Source organism: Giraffa tippelskirchi, chromosome 1, assembly GCF_054371585.1.
Source record: "Giraffa tippelskirchi isolate mGirTip1 chromosome 1, T2T-mGirTip1v1.2.pri, whole genome shotgun sequence".
Taxonomy (NCBI): Eukaryota; Metazoa; Chordata; class Mammalia; order Artiodactyla; family Giraffidae; genus Giraffa; species Giraffa tippelskirchi.
Genome location: NC_137275.1, coordinates 136,376,151 through 136,390,407, shown reverse-complemented (window position 1 = coordinate 136,390,407; position 14,257 = coordinate 136,376,151). Strand labels below are relative to the sequence as shown.

Sequence of the window (14,257 nt, the reverse complement as noted above, 5' to 3'; positions counted from 1 at the left end):
ATCTGAAAATGAATGGATATATGTATATGCATAACTGAATCATGTTGCTGTACCCCTGAAACCAGCAACATTTAAATCAACTATGTTCCAATAAAATTGAAATTAAAAAAAATAAAATATAGGTGAAAACAGTATGCTTTAGAAGAATAGAGGAGGCAGCAATCAATTCAGCCAGAAAACTACAATGACTAGAAAACTAGGCATTATAGAAGCTCATGTAGCTCTAGGAAAGAGTTTAATGATATCATGAATAGTGAATAAATAAACTTGAATTAATGCTATGGACACATTATATGACATATGGGTGAGTAGGGGAAGGTGAAGGCAATGAGGGAAGATGAAATTAATGGGTTAAAGTGGTAGATTTCTAGTGGTAGGGTTTTGTTTTTTTTTTGCTTTCTCTTTAATTTTTTGTAATAAATGAAAATTTGGTAGTGGTTTAGTCACTAAGTCATGTCTGACTCTTGCGATCCCATGGACTGTAGCCTGCTAGGCTCCTCTGTCCATGGGATTTTCCAGGCAATAATACTGGAGTGTTTTGCCATTTCTGTCTCCAGGGGATATTCCCAATCAAGGGATCGAATTTGGGTTTCCTGCACTGCAGGCAGATTCTTTACCAGCTGAGCTACCAGGGAATGGAGCCTTGTGTGAAGCATCACTTTCTAAAATGGAACTTGTCTAAATAAGAGATGGCACAAAAGCTAACTCACAGACTTCTTGTAATAGGCACATGAATATGATATGTGGGTCCATCTTAGCGTCACTGAAAAGGCCCCATGTGAGAACTACAGCAACTATTTTCTCCTTATATTAGCTGGCATATGTTGTCATTAGGCAGGAAGTCAGCTGTAGAATCAATAATTCTCTGGATAAAAGGCATTAACTGCTCAGCCATGGTTAATGTGAAGAATTTAATGACTAATATGATAAATTTATGGATGATGCTAATATTTGCCCAGTTTTCTGGAGGTAGGGTTAACATTTGAATTACAGTTTAATTTGTATTAATATATATTTTAATGTATAATGCCATGGATTTTATTTGATGATTTAGTCCTCTTTTCTTTGGACAATTTAAAAGTATCCTAGGTTAGGAAATAGATTTTGCTTTTTTTGATAACTAGCATTTTGAGCCTGGATAGTGGATCAGTTCAGTTCAGTTCAGTCTCTCAGTCATGTCTGACTCTTTGTGACCCCATGAACCACAGCACGCCAGGCCTCCGTGTTCATCACCAACTCCCAGAGTCCACCCAAACCCATGTCCATTGAGTCAGTGATGCCATCCAACCATCTCATCCTCTGTTGTCCCCTTCTCCTCCTGCCCCCAATCTTTCCCGGCATCAGGGTCTTTTCAAATGAGTCAGCTCTTTGCATGAGGTGGCCAAAGTATTGGAGTTTCAGCTTCAACATCAGTCCTTCCAATGAACACCCAGGACTGATCTCCTTTAGGATGGACTGGTTGAGTATTATCCTTGGTTCCTCACAAATAATATGTTGATGTTAACTCTGATTTCTTCCTGGTCAAATTTTACTATTTATCATTAAAAATCCATATCAAGCTGCACGCCAATGAAATCTTTTCTGTCAACAACAAATTCTAAGTGGAAGCTCTTTTTCCTTTTCTTAATTCCTATTTCTTTAAACATAGGTTAATAATTGATTGTTACTTAATATCTAAATATTTATATGTACTAGTCTTCACCACTATACTTAATTATAAATTTCTTGAGGGGAGGTAATTTTATCTTATATCATTTACTCTTAGTACCTAGCTTAGGGCTAAAAGCACATAAAGAGCTTAAAAATGCTTATTTTATTTTAAAAAAGATTGATTTATACTTTCATAACACACACATACATATCTGTTACTTTCAGCTCTAGTGCACACAGCTTTCAAAAATCCTCTTGTATAGGGATATGTCCAATTAAACTTTTAATTTCCCAAAGTGGAATTTAATATCCACATACACACAATGGCCAAAACCATCAGTTACTTCCAAAACATAGTGGTTCCTGCTGGTTTTATACTAAATTTATATCCTAGACCAGGACAACTTGCTGCAACATCTATAACTGGGTGAACTACATAGGCTACTCAAGGTCAAGCCTAATTATCCACATTTGCACCCACCTGTGTGCTGTGCTCAGTCGTGTCCGACTCTTTGTGACCCCTTAGACTGTAGTCCACCAGGCTTCCCTGTCCATGGAATCTCCCAGGCAAGAATACTGGAGTGGATTGCCATTTCCTTCTCCAGGGGAATCTTCCTGACCCAGGGATCGAACACATGTCTCCTGCATCGGCAGGCAGATTCTTTACCACTACACCATAGGGGAAGCCTGGCAGATGTGAAAGACTTTAAGATGTGCATTTGTTCATTAATGGAGGGGCATGCTGTTCTCTGCAGAATTCAGCAAAACTCCAGCTGAAATATAAGGGTATTCATTTTAAAGTAAAGTTCCCAGGTCATTAAGCACTTTGAGATGTGACAGTCTCTGTAGTAAGAGAGAATTTGTATCCACATGAGCTCCAATCTAGCTCTGTTCCTAAAAGCTGTGTGACCTTGGCCAGTTCCCTTCCCCTTGTGGAGCCTCATGTCATGCTCCTTCTCAGTCACTCAGTGTGTCTGACTGTTTGCGACCCCATGGACTATAACCTACCAGGCTCCTCTGTTCATGGAATTTTCCAAGCAAGAATACTAGAGTGGGTTACCCTTTCTTCCTCCAGGGGATTATCCCGACACATGTCTTCTGTGTCTCCTGCATTGTAGATGGATTCTTTACAACCGAGCCATCAGGGAAGCCCCTGCAGGGCCACAGACCCCTGCCTAGAACACAAAGTTGTTTTACTAATGGATCACTAAGTACTGTCTTTGCTCAGACTATGATTCACTATTGCTTAGCTGAATACCTAGACCTAATTTTTGTTGTGCACTTACTATATGTGAGGCAATGCATTTTTCTGGGTTTGTACTATGTATCAGGCTGAACTTGAGTTTAACCACAATGAAGATATATTTGCTAAACTATATATGCTTGCCTTATCTGAAAGCTACTGACCAGCCAATATCTTGTTCTCTCTTCAAAATCTAAAAGAAGGTGGATGCTCCTTGAATGCAGTCATTTTCCAGTCACTAACCAAGTCATTCATCCTTAAACTGTGTTCAGTGGAGCAGGTGATATTCCTTCCAAAGGTTAGGTTTTAAAGGTGTTTATTCTAAATGGATTTAAGGAAATGAGCTCACACAAGCCTTTTTTATTTTATTTTTCTGAAGTGGACATCAGTCTATGATTTAGTTGCTATTTTAAAAATTATAATGTGTTAGTTTTCTATGATATACTTTACTTGATACCCACTGTGGCAGCCTGTCTCCACAATGACAGCCATCAATACCTTTTTTCCCTGTACTCACTTCCCTTGAAAGGAAAGGTCTACTCTTCTTCTTGCTTGAATCTGGGCTGGTCTATAACTACTCTGACCAACACAATGTAGAGAAAGTGGTGCCATGTGACTTCTGAGTCTACGTCATATGAAGCTTTTCTACTTCCACCTGAGACCTTTGGAATGCTCACTTTGGGGAGGCCAGCTGCCATGTAAGAAGCCCAACTGCTCTTAGACCACTATGCTTGGAGAAGCCCAAGCTAGCCTTGTGAAGAAGCTTCATGCAGAGATGACCAATCAGGTCTCCACTGGTCCAGCCAGTGCAGCCTGAGGACCAGTAAGAACATCTTCAGACAACTCCACTTCAGCCAGAATCTGACTGCAAGTATACAAGGACTCAAGCGCGTACTGCCCACTACCAATGCATGAGAGAGAAGAGTAAATTATTACTTTAAGCCACTACATGTTGGAGTGGTTTGTTACATCACTCTAGATAAATAGAAAATGCAATAGGCTCAATAGACCATAGTGGATAGAAATGTATTTCTTACATGCCCTACATGTGTTTGATTCTACTAGAGGGTTCAGATTAGGATCAGCCCAGAATTTCCTCTTATTTTATTTTTTGTGCTGGTTAAATGTTGGTAGAGGAGAGCATTCAAGCACACATAGAATGCGGAATCAAGAGTCAAAAGGTCTATAGAGAACAAACTCAAATATACCTAGAAAACGAAAGACATTGTGCCTGGGACCTCAGGTTCCAAATTAGTGCACATGGCTGGAAATTAAGTGAACAAAATACCAAGACAGAGAATGTAAAATGGATTAGGAAGGCCATTAACCAGAAATCATAAACCACATAAACTAGCATGGAAGAATGCCTGGATGAGAGAATGATGGAAGAGAGAAAGCAATTATGCTTTGTGTGTAGGTGGAACCAGTTAGATAACAGACAATCTGAGTTCACAAACCCCTTCAGCTTAATTGCAGTGTCTAATTGTGAGAGTGTGTGCATGTACGTATGTGGGGGTATGAGAGGCCTGACAAGGAGGAAACTCATTGGGCTTTCTGCCCTGGAAGCAATAGATTTATGGGTGGGTGACTAGTTTCCTCTGGCATCTCCCTGGAAGAGACTGCCATTCAGGCTGCTGGGATACCCTGCCAGGAGTCTTTGTCTGAAATCTTGAGAAGTCAGTGTACATGATCATGGATATCTCTAATAAAAAAGGAACTGTCCTAAGGAATGTTAGAGCATGAGAAAAGATACTGATTTCTAGGACTTGAGAACTGTCAAACACATGTTATTTAACATAGCTCTAAAGGAAAATGTACACAGAGTGAGCAGAATGGATTTTAAGTGATAAAATTATCCTCTCAATAGGAGATTCTCTATGCGTGTGCGTGGGTACTAAGTCGCTTCAGTCGTGTCCGACTCTTTGTGACCCCGTGGACCATAGCCCCACCAGGCTCTTCCGTCCATGGGATTCTCCAGGCAAGAAGACTGGAGTGGGTTGCCATTTCCTTCTCCAGGAGATCCTCTATAGGTGATATCAAATAATTGTTACGATGCTTGAAATGAGCTTTTGAGAGGATTGTTTTCCAGAACTTTTTTCTTAGATATATAACAATGATGTGATATTGATTTTAGATACTTAACAGGATAAACTCAGTGAAAAGACCAGGCATGAACCAAAGAGAGGCTGAATACCACCGTTCACTGAAGAAGTGCTCTGGAGGGGTATTATAGCCTGAGAGGTAGGACAGAATGGCATTATTCCAACTGTTGTTTTCTTTCTAACTTGTAATAGGTTTTTATCACAAACAGCGTTATAAAGAATCGTTAGCTTTATTGAGCAGCCTTCAGTAAACAGTCTGTACATATTATGGAGCCAAACAGTGGTATTAATAGGCCTAAAAGAAGAAGAAAGAGAATGAAGATTGAGTCTTACTTTCCTTTTGTGTCTTTCATTATAAATTTAACAAATCTGAGTCAGTGGGGTTCAAGGGAATGCCTTAATAACGATACTGTGGAAAATCTTTTCTTGAGAATGGGACTTTTGGATGGTTCTTTGTTTATCATATGGCTAACTGGATTTGCTAAAATACAGCTTCTGCATTCTTGACACCCTATTCAATCAGTCAAGCGTCTATTGAGCACCACCTGAAAGCCTAGTGCTATAAGTGCCATCAAGCAATAGTTCTGACGTTAGTAGAATTAGTAGAATTCTGTGGGTCATGAGTGTAAGTGTGAGTATGAAAGTCGCTCATTCGTGTCTCAGTCTTTGCGACCCCATGGACTACACAGTCCATGGAATTCTCCAGGCCAGAACACTGGAGTGGGTAGCCTTTCCTTTCTCCAGGGGATCTTCCCAAACCCAGGTCTCCTGCACTGCAGGTGGATTCTTCACCAGCTGAGCCACGGGGAAGCCCAAAAAGTAGGGAAACTATCATTAAAGTTGACAAGTCTTTTTTATTTGCTGAGAAACCAGGTATAAAACAACTGCTACCTGTCCTCATAATTATTCTTCACTTCAGCCTGGAAGGAACTTTACTCAGACTCTCAACTGGAAGTCATTGCACTACGTAGTACCTAAAATTCATATAAAACATATTCCCACCTGTCTAATCATTTTCTCCTCATGTGTCAGCTTAATTCTCAGCTGAACAGGGACTAAAGCTGATGTCTCCTGCAAGACAGTTCCAAATGACTTTCCTAAGATATTTTAGATTGATCGTTACGCAGCAATTCAGTCTTTAATTCTAGACCATAATGTATGTTTACACAATTTTAAAGAAAGTTTCTTAATCTACTACGTAAGGTTTTCAATTAAAAAAAATATCAAAAACATAGAACCCTTTCTTCAATTGAAATCTTATTCAGGAAGGCCCACCTCTGAAATAGATCAAAGTGAGCTGTCTGAAACAGACTGCTGGGTTCCCCTTCCCGTCTTCCCTGAGCCACAGGAGCACCTCCACCCAACTCCCAGGACCACACAGAACAGTTATGAATGGTTACTAACCTAACAGAGCTAGACTCGTAGAACTTCTAGGACAGAAGATCTCTTAGAGATGATCACAGATGACAGAATACTAAATGAAGTGAGACAGAGAAAGGCAAATATCATATGATATTACTTTCATGTGGAATCTAAAAAAGGGTACAGGTGAACTTATCTACAAAATAGAAATAGAAAATATAGATAAAACAAACTTATGGTTACTGGAGGGAAAGGGAGAAGGGATAAACTGGGAGACTGGGATTGACATATACACACTACTATATACAAAATAGATCATTAATTAGGACCTGTTGTATACCACAGGGAATTCTACTCAATATCCTATAATGGCCTATAAGGGAAAAGAATCTAAAGAAAAGTGATCATATGCATATGTATAACTAATTCCCTTTGCTGTACATCTGAGACTAACAACATTGTAAAGCAACTGTACTCCAATAATTTTTTTTTTTTAATGACAGAATAGCAGAGCAATAAGAGTTTTGGAGCTCAACTGGTTTACCCCCCTCCATTCACAAATAAGAAAACCGAGGCCCAGAAAGGTTGCAAAATACCGGGACCCTTCACCATCCACTGCCACCAGTGTCACGTACATTGCTACTTAGAGGCAGACACAGGGTTAAAAATTAGGACTGTTGCTCTATGTCAAACATTCTTCTTATCTTATTTGCAACTCTTTTGGAGGGATTATGTACAGGGAAAATGGCAGGATTATTTGAAAAGGAATTATTTAAAGCAGAGACACTATCTAGCCAAGAGGAAGTTTGAGACAGGCAGAACAAGAATGGACAAATGGATCCTATACCTTACTAGTTCCTCTTAGGTACAAAACAGGGAGCAATTGAATCACTGTCTGTAAGAGGCTTCCAATTTATTTAGATAAAAAAGAGGTTAAAAAAAGAATATAACTTCTGTAATGTTCTAAGAAGACCGATCCAAGTGTTAAGAAGTTTACAAAAATATTGATGATTGATAAAGTTACACAAATGAGTGACAAAAAATTGCTGCTCCATAATCACAGAGGTTACAAGTGAAAGTTAGACCCTCAGCCAACAATCACACTTAACAAAATCTTGTTTATATTCACTAGTAAAATTTTCATACACTTTGGGAGGGGGTGCTCGTTGCTTTGCAGGATGTAGAGCTGAGCTGGGGCACAAGTGGCCCATCCATCAGATTGAATATTACAGTGTGAGCACCACCAACATGGGCAACCCATGAATACAGATAAATGAGTCCTGGGAGCATGTGGTATAGGCAGCTTGATGTACCAATATTGTTTTTTGTCAAACTTGAACTCACAGAGCTCAATACATGTAAATTCTCTCTTCCCTATCCTCCCTTCATTCCTTTTCTTTTTCTTACGAGAAATAAGAGAAACATATGAGAAATAAGTTGTATATGTGTGTTTAGATTAACTAGATAGAAACTCCATATTTTTTCCTAATCTTTAGTAACCATTTGGATTCATATTTCTATCACATTTAAGAGAATGGCATACTCATGTCTATAAAATTCATCCATTAGGAAACAGTTCTAATTTAGAAAGCACAGCAACTAAGAAAGCGGAAACAAATTTTCTAACTGTGCCAATTCATTTATTTTTCTTCTGTTAAAACTCACTAACACAACACTGTAAAGCAATTATACTCCAATAAAAAAAACACTGTAAGTACATTAAGGGGAATTTTTCAAAGAGGAAAAAATTCATTTTCATCTTTGCATTAGAACTGCTCCCATTTGTCCAAGTTTGCATTCAATCTGTGTTTACATTCTTAGGTATTTCTAAAATAATTGAAATCTTGATGTGTCATATAATTTTGCTTTCTATTTTGATCACTTTGCATAATGTAAGTATCTGTCTATGCAGCTACTTAGTCACTTTGTCAGGGTAAACAAAGCCAGCACATGTGATGGGGAGGTATAAGGGCATGAAAACTAGTAATCTTGGTTGGAACCAAGTTTCTCTGTCTTTTGAATCTCACTATATCAAACAATGGACTTCCCTGGTAACTCAGTAGTAAGAATCTGCCTGCCAATGCAGGAAACATGGGTTTGATCCCTGGGTCAGGAAGATTCCCTGGAGAAGGAAATGGCAACCCACTCCAGAATTCTTGCTGGGAGAATCCCATGGACAGAGGAGCCTGGTGGGCTACAGTCCATGGGGTTGCAAAGAGTCGGGCATGACTTCATGACTAAACAACAAAACTACACCATATTAAACAGTGAGGAAATGCAAATGTTGCTGATTTCAAACTTGTTTTTAAAGTTGCCCATCTGAATAAAGGGAGAATTTGAGCCCATTACATGGGTAATTTAACCAAAATGTAATGTTTTCTTTTAAAGGAAGTGACTGCATTAACCTTCAGTATGAGAAATACAACTTGTATGATATCCCTCTTAGAATACTGGAATCACTCGCTTTTTATTTACCTAGCTTTTTGATACAGTGTGTTGTTTTTAAAAATGAAACACTAACCTAATCCTCTTTAAATCACTTCCTATGATGGGTTCTTGAAACCTCTATGTTGCTTTTTATACTTTAAAATGCCAGACAGAATTAAAGGGTATTATTTAAATATAGCATATTTGGGAACAGACAAATGTTGATTCATTTCTTAAAGGTAGGGATTTTTGTCTGTTTCTTTCCCTTGTCTTCACAATTTCCAGCACAGGGATATGCAAATAGTATATGATCCATAAAAGTTCACTGAACTAAATTGATCTTAGCTTCAAAATAATCGGTTACCAGGAGACATACCTACCTGATAAAACTAAGCCAGTTTGCAACCCAAGTTTTCAGGAGTCATTCAGGGTATGTGCCATTCAGCTTCGTTGGTGGAAATAGATACACTCAAATCAGAAAATCTATTACCTTGAGTAATTTTGCCATTTCAGTCACGGATTATATCAATTAACTGATTTCTGACTCCACAAGGATTTGGATCACATGGCCTTTTATATTCTATCACTCTGTTTAAATTCAGTTTGAGTTTCTGCCTATTCGTTTAGTTTATAGAGAGTGTATATTATATAATACCCAGGTCAGAAAAGAATTCCAAATTAAACCCCGGGCCCCTGATGTATCCCCTCAGAGGACTGACTTCCTCGTAACTCCATCACCATCTGTTATCGTATATTTGTGTGGTTTCCTGATTACAGCATTTTCCCCCGAGTCTGTGATGGCCATGAGAGCATCTGTTTGTGTATTATTTTATCCCTAGAGTTTGGTACAGTCTCTAGTCCATAGTGCATATTCAAGAAAGGCAGTTGAACAAATTGCTGAAATCCAAAGGAAAACAGAATTGGAGCTGAGTTTTGAAGACAGGTGAGAGAACTGAGATAGCAGCAGGATGAGGAAAGGACACCAAGGAGGATGATGGCTTGCAGTGGGGGTTCGGGTAGGGTGATCCCTAAGGAATCATGCTTAATACATCAGGGGCCTCTGGGTCTGAGGAGCAGGTATGTACATACCAGGAGTTCTTTCTGAAAACAGGTTTGGGTTTTTATCTGACTTGATTTCTGAAACCATCAAGAAGTCCAAAAATACAGAGTAGGTACGGATATGGGAGGCTTGTGTTCTTAGACACATGCAGTTAGGCTGCCTTTGTCAGCTAAGAGCGAATTTCCGTCATGTACAGAAATAGGCAGTGTTTCTGAAAGAGGCCAGTTACTGGTTGCTGTGGTTCCCTCCCCCGCAAAAAGAAAAAGTTTAACGATTTGCCCAATAGCATAAGGGACTTCTCTGGTGGCTCAGATGGTAAAGCCATTGTGGCTCTGCCTACAATGCGTGAGACTCAGGTTCAATCCCTGGCTCAGGAAGATCCCCTGGAGAAGGGAATGGCTCCCACTCAGTATTCTTGCCTAGAGAATTTCATGGACAGATGACCTGGTGGGCTACAGTCTTTGGGGTCACAAAGCGTTGGACATGACTGAGCCACTAACACTTTCACTTTCCAATAGCACATGACTCACCTGGGTAAACTTTTTCACTTTCCCAAAAGTAAAAACCTGAGATCATACAAATTCAGTGGTCAGTCAGATAGGCAGGTCAGGCATTTCCCACTGGTCTATAAAGTTCTGTGTCCACCATGGACATATTAGACGTTTAGAAAATAGGTAGCCATTTCAATCTAAGGCAATTTGATTGCTGTGCTTTTTAATCCTGGCCTGATGAGGGAATAATCATATCCTGTGCATCTCAACTTCTCTGAGGTGATGTCAGAACAAATGGAAGGTTCTAGAATGTCCCTCAGGTCCTTTCTCTTCTCTCTCCCTTTCTCTTGCAATTCATAGAAAGTTCAGTCTTTACTTCTTCCCAAAGTTTTATTAAAAGAATGTGTGTATTTGGTTGCTCAGTTGTGTCCAACTCTCTGTGACTCCATGGACTGTAGCTCACCAGGCTCCTCTGTCCATGGAATTCTCCAGGCAAGAACACTGAAGCCAGTTGTCATTTCCTTCTCCAGGGAGTCTTCCCTACCCAGGGATCAAACCTAAGTCTGCTGCATTGCAGGTGGATGCATTACCACTAGCACCACCGAGGAAGTCCTCAAAGACTGTGGCTGCTCCCAAATGTCCCACTGGGCTGTAGGCCTGTATATTTTGCATGTGTTATGTTTGGATGATTTTTGACTGAGATTCTCTTCAGCTTCTGAGGGGAGTAAAATTACAGCAAGTTGGATATATTTTGAATACATTATTTTTGATATATTTTTAATACATAATCTCTTATTTTGATTATAGCTTTGACAGAAATACATTTTGCAAATCCCTACCTCTCCAGGGCAGACAAGTCAAAAAAGAGGAAAAAATATCTTCTTGAAAAAGCATCCAAAATGCATAGATGGCCTTATTATTCTGAGATAGTCAGTCCAGCCCAGTATTCCTTCTTTGTGAGATTTCTGTTAAAGCTATTAAGAATGGATTCAGTGGACTGCACTTCCTGTCTTCCTAGAGATGTAAACCCCAGTGGTATCATAACCATTTGAATAGGGACTACATGTACTGATAAGCAAGTATCACTGGGGTTAAAAAAAAAAAAAAGGATGATAAGGTCTAGGACTATCACGGGCAAAGACATTAAGATTTATTTCCAGTGTTATCTGGAGAGTTTTGCTAGCCATGCAAAGCTTCTTCTGGGAGAGTAAAGGGAGGCAAAAAGCATAAGGACAGATTATATTCTTTGCAAACAACTATTAATCAAAACAGGAAACTGCACAATTGAAACACAGTCACAAAATCAATTTTAAATGCGGGGAAAAGGCACAGAAAACATGGACCTTTTGAGAATTAAAAGGAAGAAATTCTTACCTAAGATTTAAAAAAAATAATCTTTACCAGAGATCAAAATAAAGAGAGGCTATGAAAGAGAGGAATTGTGAGGAGATTGCTTTTACAAATGATTTGGGATTGAAATAATTTATAATGGCTTATATTCTGCCATTGAATGCCAAGATGAAAAATTTATAGAACTGTAGAAAATGGTCTGCATTAGATCAGAACTCTAAAAAATAGAACATAAGCTCAACTCCAGGCCCAGTGAGATTTCAGTTTTATTATGAAATACAAGTTGTCCATGAAATGCAATTTTAATCATGAAATTGATGATGTATCTGAATTCCAACAGATCCTTTTAATGACAGTTTCTTTTGCCCCAGTAGGTCTACAATGATTTCTCAAGAAAAGATGAAAACTATCTTAGGGAACATTCCTACTATGTGTTATTTCTTTAGGGCATCTTGTCTGAAATGAAAATTTCGAGGCATCAGGAGATAAACTCAGTTCAGGAGATAACTAGCAGACCAAAGAAGGCTAAAATGGTTTATCACCATCATCCTCCATAGTTCTATATCTCAGAAATGCCTTCCACTGAAACTGATGGCAAAGTCTAACAGGTATTTAGGATTGAGCAAATTTAGAGAGCCACTGATCTTACTGAGCTACTGAGCTAGTCTCATTCATTTCATTCATTCACTCATTCATTCACTGCAATAATTATTTATTGAACACCTGCCAAGTGTCAGGCACTGGACTAAGTGCTAGGGATGCTGAAGTGAACAAACAGACAAGACACCTGCCCTCTTGTGACTTGTATAGCAAACTCGAATTTCACTAGTCTATTAGTTTGCAGTTAAATTCTTCTTCAAAACCAAGAACTCCTTTTTCAAACAAATTCACACAGAGAATAACAGACTCTCATAGACTGAAGAGATCTTAGAACAAAAAAATCTTGGAAGCAGGTCATCTAGCCCAATTTCTTAACCTAAAAATAGATGTGAAATCTAGAGTCTCTGGTCCTGGGTCTCATTGTCTTCATCACAATGAGGCCCAAAAGCCAGGAAATGATGACATGCACAACAATAACTGGAACCTTAGAAAATGCTTATAGAAGAATTGAAAACAATTGCATTGGTAGAATAGGTAGACCAGAAAGACAAAAAATGCAGAGCCATGAATGAGAAAAGCAAAGAAACTGTCTACTAGCAAACAGCCTTGAGACTACTACACCAAAAATGAGGAGTAAACCTGACTGTGGAGATGTCCTTTTAATTATTCCCCCCCACACCCAAAAAGTAACCCCACTTATCTTTATTTCTGGAGTACTGAAATGGCTCTATTGAGGGTTAAACTGAAATGTCCTGGGTGGACTCTCTCTCTGTCACTAGATACCCTTAAGAATAGAACAAAAAATGCGTTGGGAAAAAAAGAGAAAGTAAATGATCTTATCGTTTTTATAGTTAATTTCCCACAAATTAACTCATACCTATTAAGAGTCTGTACAACTGAAACTGCATACATGAAAGTTGCAGAGCAATGTATGGTTTCCTAAATATTTCCTGAATATAAAAATGATCACATCTTACTTTCGTAACGACCCTCTGATGGTTGGACGGAAAACTACATCAATTTCTGTTCTTTGGGTGAGAAGAACATTTAAGTAAAAAGTCAAAACAAATCAAGATTATAGACCAGGTTTTCTGGCTCCTGGTTTGGTCTTCCTTCCACTGTATCAACAGCAGGCTAAGGTCCAAAAGGCTCAGCAGGTGGACTCTTTCTCTGCTTATAACATTCATGCAACGTATTCCTAGGAGCTTGGACAGTGAAGATGCTCAATGAATGTTTACTGAATAACCATTTTTATTTTGAAATCAAGGTCTTTTATTATTTCTTTTAACACTGCTACCAGCTTTCCTGACATCTGTCAGGAAAATTATCCCACCCTACTCTCAACAGAGGCCTGTAGAAGTGGGCATACTTTCTTCAAAAAGCAACAAAGCAGAGAGAAACTCAAAAGGATTATTTTGAGTTGTGAAATGATGGAAAATACTAAAATTAACCTAATTTACTTACCATACTTCTCAGTGTTCTGCTATTCACCTACCCTGTAGCCATAACTTACCTGCTCTTACAAAATATGCATTTATCTTTCTATCTTATGCATATAGATGACAAATAATATGTCTAGTATATAATGTAACCTCCTTGGAGAAGGAAATGGCGACCCACTCCAGTATTCTTGCATGAGAAATCCCATGGACAGAGGAGTCTGGTGGGCTACAGTTCATGGGGTTGAAGAGTCAGACCAGACATGAGTGAGCAATTGAGCACACATATTGTAACTTATGCAAACATAATCAGGAGGGCAGAGTATACATATCAAATATATGTATACATACCAAATCACAGTAAACATATCAAAGTTAAGTATAATTTGACTTTCACTACTATTCAAATTGTACTGGAGTTTCTACCTAGGGCAATTTTAGGCAAGAAAAAGAAACAAAAGGCATATAGATTACAAAAGAAGTAAACCTCTCTTTGTCAAAGATATAATCTTGCATATAGAAAACCTAAGGAA

At 38.7% G+C, this 14,257-nt stretch overlaps 1 protein-coding gene across 11 annotated transcripts in view; it reads right to left on the bottom strand.

Annotated features, from left to right (window-relative positions):
- LINGO2 (leucine rich repeat and Ig domain containing 2) overlaps positions 1-14,257 on the bottom strand; it is a 1,356,204-nt gene that overhangs the window by 50,344 nt on the left and 1,291,603 nt on the right. For 3 of the 11 annotated variants that reach the window (XM_081497635.1, XM_081497668.1, XM_081497640.1), the window contains exons 1-2: positions 10,375-10,566; positions 6,400-6,469 (exon numbers count right to left, since the gene is read on the bottom strand). The exons of 4 other annotated variants lie outside the window; for them this stretch is intronic. The gene's annotated coding sequence lies outside the window, so the exon portion shown is untranslated. Of the gene's footprint in view, positions 1-2,710; positions 2,826-6,399; positions 6,470-10,374; positions 10,567-14,257 lie in introns of those variants that run through there. 4 more of the 11 variants (XM_081497647.1, XM_081497624.1, XM_081497657.1 and 1 more) reach the window with 2 other exon arrangements.